The sequence below is a fragment of the Condylura cristata genome, unplaced genomic scaffold (assembly GCF_000260355.1).
Source record: "Condylura cristata isolate star-nosed mole 26May11 unplaced genomic scaffold, ConCri1.0 scaffold00006, whole genome shotgun sequence".
Lineage (NCBI taxonomy): Eukaryota > Metazoa > Chordata > Mammalia > Eulipotyphla > Talpidae > Condylura > Condylura cristata.
Window position 1 is genome coordinate 56,390,194 of NW_004567107.1, and position 6,898 is coordinate 56,397,091.

The 6,898-nt window shown below is 37.6% G+C and overlaps 1 pseudogene; it reads left to right on the forward strand.

Moving 5' to 3' along the window:
- Positions 1-968: 968 nt before the first annotated feature.
- Positions 969-3,683, forward strand: LOC101623705 (annotated as a pseudogene).
- The last annotated feature ends 3,215 nt before the right edge of the window (positions 3,684-6,898 follow it).

Below are 6,898 nucleotides of genomic sequence, written 5' to 3' on the forward strand. Positions count from 1 at the left end.
CATTAAATTGTGAACTCAAGTTCTCCGTCTTTTCATCTGCTTTATGCTTTGCTTCTCAACCTCTCAGCCCTGGCCACCTATAGCAAATTGCTCAAAGGTAAGAACACCTCAATGCATTTCCCTGCTCTCCATTAATGGCGCCTCAAACATCCTGAAGGACATGATATCTTAGCAACACCTATAAACAGTGTATTTTGTATTGTTACTCTAATGTGTATGACTGATGGAAGTTAGGAGTAGAAAAGTTGGAAAGGAGGCACCACAAGGCCAGAAACTTGGTTCATGCGGCACCAAATCCTGGAAATGGAGGTAGAAGCAACTCCATAAAGGGATAAACACCCCCTTCCCAAGGAGAAGTCCATCAGCGGGGTCTCTGCACGGGCATGCGCAGAAGCCCTTCTACCCACTTGGGCCCTTGCGGGTGCTTCTCTTTACCAAACTTTCTTTTCCTTTTGTAGAGCAGGAGCAGAGGCCTTGCCTGCCTGAGCCGATGCAGTAGCTCCCTGTGCAGGGCAGCAGCCTACTGCTCGCCTTGACCTGGTCCACATTGGTGCTTCACTTCACCGATTTCCCTTGGTCAGTCTCCTGCCAAGGCTACCCGCCTGCAACCATGCAGGCCTTTCTTAGCAAACCTGTCCCTTTCAGGGACAGCTCTTTTGGCCCACTTGTGCCTTTGCATTCTTTACCCTTTCCCTCCCTTTCATAACAAACCTGCCCTTTGGGATATGATTAACTCCTCTGTCTCATGGAGAACCTCACCAGGGAAATGCACCCGTGCAGCTGAAAGGGGAGCGCTAGTGAAACTTTTCCCAGAGGTAACCGGTGACCCAAGGGTCCTACTCTCCAAACCCAAACCCTCCAAAACCAGCTTCACTTGTATTTTGTTTTATTGAAATAAAACTAGTCCAGAAATGGAAAGTCTAAAATAGATTTTTGAATAAGAACAATTTTGCTAACTAAGGGACCATATGGGAAAAGATAAAACTGAATCTGTTCTTCACACTATATACCTGTATGAATATCAAGTGGATCAGAATAAGAAACCATATATTGGTAAGTAGCAGGCATAGACAAATTCCTTTATAAGACAGGACTACATAAATTTTCCTGTTACAGAAGTTAGAAGTAATATAGGAACAACATGATACATCTGACTCCATAGAAATTGAAAACAAACTATTTTGCATTATGAAGCACTGTAGGTAATGAAAGAAAAACAAAATAGACAAATAGCCTTGTCTATAATAACAGGGCTCCGGCAAACATAGTGAATGTTCCTAAAACCTGCTGAACTTTCTATAAAAAGTGTGAACGATAGGACCCCCCTAAAGTGACACAGTCTAAGAAAAGCAAGGATTTTCTGTCTGACCAGGGAAAGTGGTATTTCATCACTAAGCAGAGTGGCAAACGAAGCTAATTTTCCAGACAAAGGATAAAACTACAAAAACAATTGTGCTGAGACTTTAAGGTGCTGGGCTCCACTGCAGATCTGAGAAAATGCTGGCTATTCAGAGGTGCAAATATTTTGAACTGGGAGGAGATAAGAAGAAACAGGGTCAAGTGAATAAATCAGTTCTAATCTTCACCTTTTGTTTTGTTATGAAGACAATAATTCTTCATATTATATGTACTTCAAAAAATAAATAAAATGATAAACTGAGGAAAATGTATGTACTTAAACATTAAAAAACTTTGATTTCTGCTATATTCATGATTAGAAAAAATATAAACTACTTAATATAAAAATTGATGAGACAGAGAAAGCACAAAGAAAGGAATTCAGGTATGTGTATGTGAATATATAAGCAATGCTCACTGCTCATTCATAATTAGGGAAATGGAGATCTGAAACAATTCTGTAGACTTAATTTCAGTATTAATATTAATGTTTCTTTTAAAAACTATTATAAATATGTTGTAGGGTAAAATAAATAATTGTATCAATGTTATGAATAAAAGGCTTTTTGGTTTGAGAGGAAATATTCCAAGAATTAAAAATTCTAACGCTGCTTTAGTCAATACTAATTCAATTTACCACAAATGAGGAAACACAGTATTGTTTGCTTCCTGATGTGACTCTGAAATGTATACTATCATTGATGAGGTTTAGAAAAAAAGAATGTGGTCAAATCAAACGTTATAACTAAATCCATTCTTCAGTAATGTAGAACAACAGAGAGCAAGTAAAACTATGCCAGAGAAGCAAGTCAAGAATACCTGAGCTTTCTTCAACAAGTCAATGCATGGGAGGGGAATAAAAGGCAAAAAGGACTAATCTAGATTAATATTTAAGAAAATGCTTAAGATTATATAGCAAATGTGCCTTGAATGGACCTTCTTTGAGAAATATAGCTCTAAAAACATGCACATGATTCCAGTGAAAAACTGTTAATATAGAGACTAGTTATTCTAAGATATTAGGGAAGTGTTGTTAACTTTGTTAGGTATAATAATGTTATTGTGGTTATGGGAGAAATAATCTGTTTTAAATATTAAATAATACAAAAGTGTATTCAATTGCCTTCCACTTACACATAAATGTAAAATAAATTTACAAAGCTTTCATGAAGAACAAAGTAACTATTGGATACATTTTGTGCATAATGCATTTTATTATCTTTGAAACTTAATCAAGAGTTCAGCATTTTGAAAAAGCATTTCACTAGTGGCAATTTGGTTGATGGCACAGGAGCTATGGATACAGCCCTTAGACTGACTCTGACTTTATAGAAGCTTTTTTCCCCCCTGTGATTACCTGTGTGATGTCATGGTGGTTTGTTTATATTACTTTAAAAAATTAGGGATTAAACAAAAAAGAAAGAAAAGCAATTGTAAAAATGCAAATCAACAAACAACTATAAACCAGAGACATTCTAGGGGGGTGGAGAGGGGAACAGGGTCAAAACTGGGGTGGGAAGAGCACATGGGACTATGTGATGGCACATGGGTGAAGTGGTGGTGGGAAGTCCACAAGGATTACAACCAAGATGAAAACATGCACAGAATGAAGAAGGGTATTAAATATATATCTCTATCTCTAGATTTATGTAGTGTTTTATATATATATATATACTTATATATTTATTATATATTTATGTAAATATTTATGTGGATTTATAAATTTATATTTATATATATAGAAAGAAAAAAGAAACATCTAAAATTATAAAGAAAATGGTCATTTTAAAGAGTGAATGAAAATGATAAGATATATTGTTAATGTGAAATACTCTTGTCAGGTCAGAGATAAACCTTGAAAGCTGACCATAGATCTGAGGCATCCAGAAAGGAAGGAGGACAGAAAAAGTGAAAACAGGAGGGAGCACAGCACGTTGAACTAGGATTGAGGTACCATAGTGGGAGCAAAGGGGTGAAGGGTTACAGTGAAGGTTTACTGGGGCTTTGGTAGTGGGTGTGGTGAAATAACATGCAATTGTAGAGGTGTAAACATATGCCCCTGAGAGGTATACTGGGATATAAATCAACATTACCTCAATAAATATAACTTTACCAAATAAATAATTAAGGAAAAAATGCAGTAGTAATGTAGCTGATATATTCAGGAATAATGGAATTAAGAGCACTTATACCTGATTTTATATTTTTTAAATGGGGACCTTAAGGGCAGTTACACAGAAACAATGCAGATAATTAACACACGATACTGGAGAATGCAAGAATAGGACAAAGTAGAGAGAAAAAAGAATAGAAAAAAAAATAAATTATTGTAAGAGCTCTCTGGCACAACCTAAAAAGAAATAATATTATATCATGGGCATCCCAGAAGATGAGAAAACAAAAAGCATAGTGGACCTGTTTAAAGAAATAGTTACTGGGCCCTCCCTGGTGGCACAGCGGGTTAAATCACAGCACTGAGAAGCTAAAGCCACTTCCACATCAGTTCGATCCCTGCCTGACCCGGAGGTGACCACATGGCGAGGCAGATCTTTCCTGGCCCGCCCGCTGCTCCCCTCAGCAGTGTACTTCGTCGATCTGCCTGTTCTGCTCCCCACTCTGTCTCTGGTGAATCCTCTCGCCACCCCTGAGCCTCTGGCCTGTACCTCAGTTCTGTATGCACAAATAAATAAATCTTTAAAAAAAAAAAAAGAAATAGTTACTAAAAACCATCTCACTGTAGGAAATGAACCAGAGATGTGATCCAAGTTGCCCAAAGTGTTCCAAACAAAATAATATCAGATAGACTGACACCAAGGCACATAATAGTAAAGCTGTTTAGAACAAAAAATAATAATAAAAATATCAAGAGAGAAAGCATACCAAAAATAATAACAAATCAATATTTTGTTATTGTGGCGTCATAAATAAATTAAAATGCTAAAAAGCTTCAGATTATATGTTAATACAATTCTATTATAAGAGTTTTCTATAATTTGTTTTTAATTATATTGACCCATTTGCTAACCATCTTGAGGTAGGATAGTTTACAGCTCTGAAATATTAGTTTACAGAATATAAGAAATATATTTACAACGAACTTTTAGAGTGTGAGATACTATCTTTTTTTTTCGCACTTCCATTAAATCATCTCCAGTGACTCTGACTTTTATGCACCAATCACTATATAATAAAAAACTCTTCCTCTGCCTCACAGAAGGGACAATAGTTTGCTACCTTTAAATCCAGGAACAAAATTGACAGTTTTCCATGGACTCAGAACCCCAGGCTAAGTAGAATGGTCCCCAAGGTTGGTCAAATGTGACTCTCTGCAGATGGTTGCACAGGATGACACTTCATAAAACATCATTCCTCTGTTAAGCTTCACAGCATCTCTGGTGCTTCAAACATATTGCTTAGCTCATGAGGATGAGCAGGTTCTAAAGGTAAGGACTGAACAAGTGCCATTGCTGAGGAAACAGAGCAGATGGTCCATCTCTGATGGTCTGCCTTTGCTTGATGAGAGGCTACTCCAATCCCAAGCAGACAGTTACCAATTAAAAGATGTCATGGCTGAGGAATCCGCACTTTTCTGTGACAGAAAATCAGCTCCTCCCTTTGCTCAGACTCTGCACACCCCCAGAGTTCCATCACTCTTCTCCAAAACGAAGAGGTCTCTTATTGCCAGTGCTGTGAAATATTCTGCTTATACTTACAGTGAATGTCTGGATTTCACCCCACCTTCTCACCCCACTTCCAGGATATGTTTTATTTTCATACCCATTTTTGTTTAATCATTAACAAATAAAAGTGTCCCTACTTTGTAAAAAATCAAAGACATGAAGAATTCAACATAAACAATTGTTTGGACTCAGCACTTTGTTCTGCCACCAATTGAATTTTATTAGCACCTCTTTCAAAGCACCTTTTTTTTCAAGATTTATTTATTTATTCATACAGAATTGGGGTACAGGCCAGAGATGTGGAGGGTGGAAGGATTCACCAGGGACAGAGTGGGGAGCAGAAAAGGCAGATCTGCTGAGGGGAGCAGCAGGCGGGTCAGGAGAGGTCTGCCGGGCCATGTGGATCTCCTCCAGGGCAGGCAGGAATCGAACTCATGTGGAAGTGGCTTTAGCTTCCTAGTGCAGTGCTTTAACCCGCTGCGCCACCAGGGAGGGCCCTCAAAGCACATTTTTTATTGAAATATTTTAGGTGACTAGACTTCATTTTGCTTAAAAATAAGCTTTGAATATATATATACTTTAAAAGATTTTATTTATATATTTTTGCACACCAGAACTGGGACGTAGACCAGAGGTGCAGGGTCAGGGGTAAAAGGACTCACCAGAGACAGAGTGGGGAGCAGAACACTACAGAAATACATTGCTGAGGGGAGCAGCAAGAGAGACAGGAGAGATCTTCTGTGCCATGTGGGTTAGCTCCCTGGCCAGGGATTGAACTCAGGCCTTCACAGTGATAGTGATAGGCTCTTGGATGACATTTTAGTTAGTAGGTATATTTCAGTGTTCACAGTTCAGGATTCAGAGCTCCAGTATTGTTGAAGGAAAACAAGAACATGAGTGTGGAGACAACTACTGATATCAAATATCCAGTACCAAGAACCAGAAGCTCCTGTTTACAAAAGGTTCCCGGAACCAGGTCAGTTGAATCATGGTAGTTACTAGCTTGAGTAATCTGGAGCAAGGTATGGATTACATAGCAAAATCATCGGTCATAATGTACCAGATTTGAATAAAAACCAAAGGAGGCGATCAACTAAAAGAAAGCAGTGGTTTGTATACAAAAGGGTAGTGAATAAGTGAGGTAGACTGGAGGAATTATATTAGCTCTGAAAAAAAATCTTACTAAAAGGAGATTTTGGTTCTGTTTCTTTTAAGCTATAGTATGCTTTTCTCAGTTAAAGTTGGGGTAACTTCCTCCTATACCCCAGGTTAGACGATAAACCCTGTAGAAGTAGACACCGTATTGATATTGTTTGCCATTCTATCCTTAATACCTGCATTGTGTTTGATATCTAATAGTTGCTCAATAGGTTTCAATAAAGGAATGCCCAAGACATCATTTGACCTGGACAACAATTGTTTCAAAGAGTAGGTGACTACTGACAAGTACCTTGGGCATCTAAATTTGAATGCTGTTTTCCGTTGTTGCTATTTTCTTTCTTTAGTGAATCTAGCAACACAGAAGAAGACTTCTGTTTAAAATTCAGAACATTGAGCCTGGGAATAACTCTTACTATAATCTCAGCATTGAAACCATTTCAATTTAGAGTTGAATATTTGAACTGTTAGAGATTTCAGGGGAATCAAAAGCATTTTTTTTTTTTTTGGTGGAAGAATTTAAAATATTCTGATCCCACCTATACAGATTTTTTTTTTTTAGTTAGTATTAAGAACTAGGTTTAACTTCTTTTTCCTATATTTCATAACAGCTTTCAAAATGAGCTGCCTGCCTCTAAGCTTGTTTCCCCTGCATTGCATCT